The sequence below is a fragment of the Nannospalax galili genome, unplaced genomic scaffold (genome assembly GCF_000622305.1).
Source record: "Nannospalax galili isolate Female #2095 unplaced genomic scaffold, S.galili_v1.0 scaffold1384, whole genome shotgun sequence".
Taxonomy (NCBI): Eukaryota; Metazoa; Chordata; class Mammalia; order Rodentia; family Spalacidae; genus Nannospalax; species Nannospalax galili.
The window spans coordinates 418,867-426,966 of record NW_008351703.1 but is presented as its reverse complement, the minus strand read 5'-3'; positions in this window follow the sequence as shown (position 1 = coordinate 426,966).

Here is an 8,100-nt window from a genome sequence, read left to right as displayed (position 1 = left end):
AAGGCCATGTGACCCCTGAGGAACAGATCCTCAAATGACCTTAAGAGTAAAAATAAATTGGTTTATCTGGGCCAACTGTATGGCCTTAAGTACCCAAAAAGAAAGTATAACCAAAGATTAAAGGGGCCAATATCATTTTTTAAGAGTCCATGTGTATAGCTAAAAGCTACATAACAAGCAACAATGCCACATAGGAGATACCTTGTTTTGAGTTGTTGGCCAAGGTGGCCAAAGGGTCTCCCAGATAGTAACCCAGCATAGAACTGGGAAAATGAACAGCAGACCCCACTCTTATCTAAACGAATATTGACAACCGATTGGTGCTAGATGAGGAACATCTGACCTTCCTAAAACAAAGACCTCTAGATAGGCTGACTAGATTCACCAGATGGACAAGTAGTGGGGAATGGCTGGGGTGCCAACAAATCAGCGGACAGCAGCAGGGATAACAGAGTATAAGGGCTGTAGTTCGGGGAGGGAGGCTATGGGAGGGTTCCATCTGGGAAGTGGGTGTATTGTTGAATAAGACGGTTTGGGATGTTCTGTGTGATATACACATACACACACACACACACACACACACACACATCTCAGCAAAGTGTCAAAAATGAACTATATTTGAGGAGGAAGCATAAAAATTCATGTCATGTTAATTAGGAGAGGTGATAAACTTTACCATTGAAATCTGCCTGATGACTTTGTAGACATACACAGGTGCCAAGGATCTGCGTGCAGCTGATTATGACTAGTAATAATCAGATACATACAGATTAGAGACCTACGTGCCAACATCTTAGTGTTATTATCAAAAACAAGTCTTTCTGTAAGAAGCAAAATATTTTAAAATGAAATGGAGATCTTTTTTAAAGGTTAAAAATCATTCAATTTTATGTCTTACAGGGCTTATATAGAGTTCAATATTGTATAACTGTGTTAATTCAAAGAAAACCTAAATATTCTATAGTCACTTTTGAAAGAGATGTACCTTTCTCTGGAAACTGTTATTGAGTATGTTAAAGCTGTAATGAAATGCTTCTTCTAAAATTTTTTTTAAAACATGAGTTGTTCAGTATGAAACTGCATATTTTAAAATGAAATGGAGATTTTTTTAAAGGTTAAAGCTTCTTTAAAACTTATGTCTTACAGGGTTTATACTGAGTACAATAATGTATAACTGTATTAATTCAACTGTAAACCTAAAAATTTCCAGCCAATTTTGAAAGAGATGCATCTTATCTCTGGAAATTGTTATTGAATATATCAATGCTGTTTGAAATGCTTCTTCTAATCATGTGGTTATTAAATAATTTAAAAAATGTTGAGAATTAAAAAAACTTATATTCCACTAAATTAGAAAAATTAAAAGAAATGGATGAATTTATAGATATGTATGATATGCCAAAATTAAATCCATGATGAGATGAATAATTTAAATAGACCCATAACAACCAATGAGATAGAAACACTAATTAAATCTCCCAACTAACAAAGGTCCAGGACCAGATGGATACTGGGCAGAATTCTAACAGACCCTCAATGAAAAACTAAGACCAATACCCCTCAAATTGTTCTGTAAAATAATAGAAATAGAAAAGGAAGGAACACTTCCAAATTCTTTTTATGAAGTCATCATTGCCTTGATACCAAAATCAGACAAGGATCCAACATAAAATTATAGCCCAATCTCTCTGATGAACATAGATACAAAAAATTCTGAATAAATTGCATGAGAAAAATGTTGCAGCAGACTCCATGAGAAAGCACGTATGCCAGATAGTCTAGGTCACTTCTTGACAGTTAATGGGTACAGACACAAGCTTACATTTCTATGAACTCTATCCATCAACATGTGTTCATGCAAATAGCTCCAGAAAACCTGTTTGCAGTCTCTCATTTTGGTGTCAGTCAAGTGTATTATGTTTTCGGGTTTTTTTATGACAATATTTTTTATTTTCTAATACTGTTTAAACATTTATTCAAGTTGTCTTATTGTGTGCTGTAAATGATACCATTTTGAATCCTTTACTTTTGAAGCCCACTAAGGCAAGTAGAACTCTATTATAGTTCCATAGCATGAGCTTATGGCCAGCATATCATAAGCATCTACATAGCAATTGAACAAAATTATGCATGTCCTTCAGCATTCAAACTGTGTGCCTTGTAGTGTTTCATTTTACTAAAATACTCCATGGAATTCAAGGCAGACTGTGAGCATGGCTATTCTCCCTTATTTTGTTGAGGGGAATCCATGGAAAGACCCTGATGCATAAATAGCTTGTATATGATATCTGTACCACAGGGGTGAGTAACAGAAAGGATGAATGAGCATGCTGATCACAGCTGAGAAGCTCTTCGCTGGGTGGGGGTGGGGCAGAACAGAAGCTGGAAAGCAACACATTCCATATTTCCTATGAAAAGACTAAGTGCTTATAACTGGTATTATTTTTTTAAAACAAATTTTGCACAGTTTATAAATGCCCAATTCACACCTGAGTGGATCTACTTTAATTACATGGGGTTCAAACTGTTTAGGGCCTTTCACAAGCTCTGTGTGCATGAAGTTTGGGATTTGTTTTTTTTTTTAAATTATTTATTTAATAACCACATACTTAGAAGAAGCATTTCATTACAACAGCATTGACATATTTAGTAACAACTTCCAGAGCTAAGATGCGTCTGTTGCAAGATTGGCTGTAATTTAGGTTTACAGTTGAAGTAATACAGTCATACAATACTGTACTCAGTACAAACCCTTTAAGACATAAAAATACCTATAAGACATAAAATTAAATGAGGTTTTAACCTTTAAAAAAGATCTCCATTTCATTATTAAAATACACAGTTTCATACAAAAAAATTCATTTTTAGTGCAATTGACATTAAGATGTTTGCACATGCATTTCTAATCTCTATATATCTGATTATTACTAGTCACAGTCGGTTACTTCTGAGCTCCTTGGCATCTGAGCATGGATATAAAGTCATCAGATTTCCATGGTAATGTTTTTCACATCTACTAATTATTAAGGAGTAAATTTTATGCTTTGAAGAATTATTATTTTTTAATCATTATTTAAAAAAATTTTTAATAACTACGTGGAACTTGTTTTAAGAGAACTGCAGCTGTCTGTCTGTCCCTGAAGGCTTGAAGGCCTGAAGGTCTTAAGGTGATCTTGGCCAAGGTGGGAAGGTAAAATTGTTTCTGTTAACATCAAGCTGGCCTTGAAGGTCAGTTGGAAGTTTCCATTGTTGGACTTCTGTGCTAAATGAGTAGCAGCGGACTGGACTGAGGCTTGTAATGCTACATAGAAAAAGGGCAATGCAATCACCTCCTGGTAGTTCCATGGACAGCTTTGTCTGTCTTGTGACCATTCCTGGTAGGACAGCAGCTGGTATACTCTTTCTTTAGGAAATACCACTCAAAAAATTCCTTGGACTTGTTCATGTCACTTGGTCCAGAAGCTTACTCCTCTAAGGAAGTAGTCATTCTAACAGGGACCCAGGCCATGGCACCAAAGATTGTCAGATAACTGAAGTTTCATTGTCACCATATCTTTTATCAGGTAACCCCATGTGGCTTTCACGGTAGTGACTAGATTTTCATCAGTAAAGAAAGTTTGAATATGAGAAAGAGACAGCTGGGCAGCTAGGATTTGTCTTTACACTCATATTCCAAGTAAGCATTGACATGTATGCACATCAAGAGATGTGCTAGGATGCCCAATGAAGCACTGTGTGTAATAGCTCTAAACAGAGCTATGGAAGAGACAGAGGGATGAATAAACAAATGAGAAAGAATCATCTAAAACTCCATTGAACAACATGCATGTATCTCACCATCAATGACACTGAGCAAAAGAGCCACACAGAAATGAATGATTACTCTGTGTTTTCATTTCCACAAAACATAGAAGTGGACAACAATAGTGTCAGGAGTCAGTCAGAAATGTGGCTATTCTGAGGAAAGAATGACTGAAAGGAGGCAGGGCTGGGGTTCTAGAATGCTAATGCTGCTTCGTTCCTTCCTCTCTCAGGAGGGACCATTCACTATGGGAACAAACCAAGACCAAATTTTATGCTTACGATTCGGCTTTTCTAACTTCAATTAAAAGTGAAAACTGAAGCCTGGAGAGATAGGTCAGTGGCTAAGAGCACCGGCTGCTCTTGCAGAGGACCCAGGCTCAAATCCCAGTACCCACATGGAGGCTAACAACTGTCTGTAACTCCATTTCCAGTGGATCTGACACCTTCTTCTGACCTCCTCAGGCATTGCATGGCATGTGTGTGCTTACATACATGAGGGCAATACACTACACTCATACACATAAAATAAGAATAATAAATAAAATATTAAAAGAAATAAAAGTGAAAAACTATGCCGTGTGTGGTGGTGCATGCCTTTAATCCTAGCACTTGGGAGGCAGAGGCAGGCAGATCTTTGCTCATTTGAGGCCAGGCTGGTCTACATAATGAGTTCCAGGACAGCTGGAGCTACAGGGAGACCCTATCTCAAAAAGACAAAAAAAAAAGTGGAAAACTATTAGGAGGTGTGAAGTGACCGGGATTGGTACTACAGCTTTAGACACAAGTGTCCTGTGTGGTCCTGGAAACAACATGCCTAAGTTCATAATGAAGATGTGTTTCCCAATTATTTATATAAGATTATTCTAATTTTTATCATAGTAATGATTATTTCAGGACCAAGCAAAATGGTTTCTCTTTGCCCTAGCAGAATTCTGTTTGGCTCATTGATCAGCATTAAACCAAGTCAGCTAGGTTGGCTAGTAGTTGACCCCGGACAAGTTGCTCACGTATCCAAGCTGCAGTTTCCTCATCTGGCAGGTGGGAATACTTAGCTTATTTATAGCTTGCTGAATGAATATGAGAACTGTTGCAGTACATGTAATATGCCCAACCCATTGTGTGGAATTTGCATACACTTAATGGATAGAAATTTGGTTTCTCTAAATGTTTTCTTCTCCCTCATTTCCATTCCTCTGTGTCCTGCTAAAAGCATCAGTAGGTAGGTGGGCAGTGGGTAGACCCCACTCCAGACAATGCAGATGGAATGGCAAACCAGTGCCCACCATGTGGGAGTGCCCAGTGATATATGTATATGAAACAAAAGATTATATTACAAAATACTTGCATTTTCTACAACACAACCAAACCCTGCAAATATAAGTTGACTGCATCCCCTTTCTCTCAGGCACTCTCTTCTCGCTCTGCCTTTTTCATTCTTTCATCTAATATTTAACTTTTCTACAGCAGGGGAATTACAGTTGGGTTTTCCTTGGAGGAAGATCTCTTGCTTCCTGGGTTGCAGAGGCGGGACTATTGAACGTGTGGCTCTGGTTCACCACCAAGTCTCAGTGCTACCTCAAATACATGCCGTCTGGTAACTGACCAACTTAACCTGGTATGACTACCTTCTACTTTTTGGCATCATCATGTGTACAAGCAACCTAGTAAGTGAAGACAAAATGAAATCAGGGCAGTTGGCCAGCTGTGTCTGTTTCTAAGGACATTGCTCACTGTTGTTTCTGGTGATGTAGAAAAGTTAACACCATTCTACTACTTTTCTAGTCTGCCAGAGAAAACATTGCCATATTTTTTGACACACAAAGAGTGAAAATGTGAGGCCCTGACATTTGTCAGCCCTTCTGATCTTTGGTGATCTGACTGGTCATTCAGCTGAGCAAAGTGCCCTGGAATCACACAAGCTGTAGATGCACAAAATGATTTTGGACCCCAGTCCTGTTACTTGGTACCCGGATGCCTGCTGCAGACCATTTAGCCTCTTCAAATGTTCCTTTTGCATCTTCAATAAAAACAGAGGACAGTTGTTCCTTCCCTGCTGCTGTGAGGAGGGGTGGGGGTGGGGAAGAAACACACTTTGCTCTGTATCTGGTGTGCAACTAGGGTCACATGCTAGTTCTTGTTCTCTAACCCCAAACTAAATTTGTTTTTCTTTCTTCAGACCTCCTGTCAGCATATATTTTGAAAACAAAATTAGTCACTGACTTTCCTAAAATATTTCCTCTTTCCTAGACTCAGGCAGAAAGCCAAGGGAGAGTGTTTGCTAAGTGAGGGAATTAAGTAGTGTGGTCCTGCCTGCCCCTGATAACTGCTGAGGAAATCAAAACATAGCTGTCCCAAAGTGAAAGCCGAAACACATAGGGAAAGCTAGTTACGGAACGAAGACTGTGGAAAGTAGGACGGATTTTGTGATTTTGTCTCTACAGGCCGAGTAAGGCCAGGGCTCCCTTCCCTTCAAGGCTAGGTTGTGCACTGGGGTGGAATTAGGGTGTCTCTACCTCTCCAGAATGTGATGGGAGGTAGTGGCAGGGCAAGAAATCATTCATTCACTTTAATTTTGCAGACTCCACAAATGATTACACAAAATGATTCTATTTTATACAAGCTTTCATTTCCAGAGTATGGCTCTTGCTGTTTTTTTCCACACAGAAGAAGCTCCACTACATAATTCCCCTGTATTTTTTCTGTACTCTCCCTTAAGAAGGAGGAATGTCTGAGTGGGAAAACATGGCCTGGCCCTTTCTCTCTCCATTTTGGAGCATGAACAGTTCAAAATCCTGGAAAGTTTTGCCCCTGAAGTGGGCACCAGTCAGACCAGTTCTGCCCTGGAATGAATGAGTATATCTGTTAAATTATGATTTTTTTTCCCAAAGTACCAGAAAACAGAAGAGGAGACAGAGAGAATGTAAGAGCCTGAAGATGGGGGAAAAGGCAGCCGAATCCTTTCCTTTAGACTTGACACAACGGATGTAATCACAAACTCACAGCAGCTGTGATCACCAGCACTGGACCTGCACAATGCAGGTTCCATGTATAGATAACCGTGAATGAGAGAGGGGCTTATGGTGAATTCTAGGCCACTGGGGGACCCTGGGAGAGGGGGAGCCACTGTCTCCAGTTGTGTAACCATTGATGTATCCACCAGACTCCAATAGATAGTTCCAATCCTAAGATCATATAGATGACCCTGATCAAACCTAGAGAGGCACAAATGAAAAGACATGAATGTGGGAAAAAAGATTAGTAAGGGTTGTAGAGGGGAGGGAGGGAGATGAGAGGGAGTAAGGTAAAGGCAATCAGAAGGTTTTATATACATGTATCAAATTGTCAAAGAACATTTAATTTAAAGAAGCGTAGGAAGGGCTTCAGTATTGGAAAAATGATAATGTTCTGAATGTCTGGGAGAATGTTCATAAACAACAAAAATATGCACCACAAAAATTCTGAGATTCAATATTCAGAACCCACTGATCCATGAATATATCAACATCAGCTTTATTAGAAACAGAGCAACATGGCACCTTCCTTAGCAAGTGTTTTTGTTTTATTTATTAATTGAGTCATAACTTAGAGGGGAGAGAGGGATTCTTCTGTTCCCCTAGCAGGAGCTAGGAACAAGGAAAGGAGGAAAAGCTCTGAACAGAGAGAGGAAAGTTTTCCTATGAGACCCAAAGCTAAAAGTCAACATCAACCCCTCAGGGATTGAACCGCAGGTAGAGGAGAGTAGAGCAGCATCGAGCCATGTACCACATCTTATATGAGTTCAACATAGAAGAGCAGCATTGTCAGTCCCTCCATCAGCAAAAGCCATTCGTGGGAGTAATTCATGTGAGAATTTCCCACATCATTTATCCTATTTCCTCTAAACAGAAGCTAGAACTTCTTCCAGACCCTGGTATCCAGGCCACAGGCATATAAGCCTAGAGATCTTTGCCAGCTAGCTACAATGAAACTCGGATCATAGATAAGCAGTAAGGTGGGCTCGATGATTTGATTAGGTGTAGTGACAGAGGACTCTTAGTGCATGTGTCAGCTTTTTATCACACTAACAAAATACTAGAGAAAACCAGTTCAAGAGAGGAAGTATTTGTTTGGGCTATGATTTTTAGAAGTTTAAGTTCATGGTCACTTGGTTCCATTATTTCTGGGCCGGTGGTAAGGCAGAACATCATGCTGGAGGGAGGGAGGAAGGGAGGGAAGAGATTAGGATGCTTTTGTCTAAAGAGCCTCACTTGTTTTATCTATTAGTTTCTCTATATATAAAATGTTCAGTGAAATTTA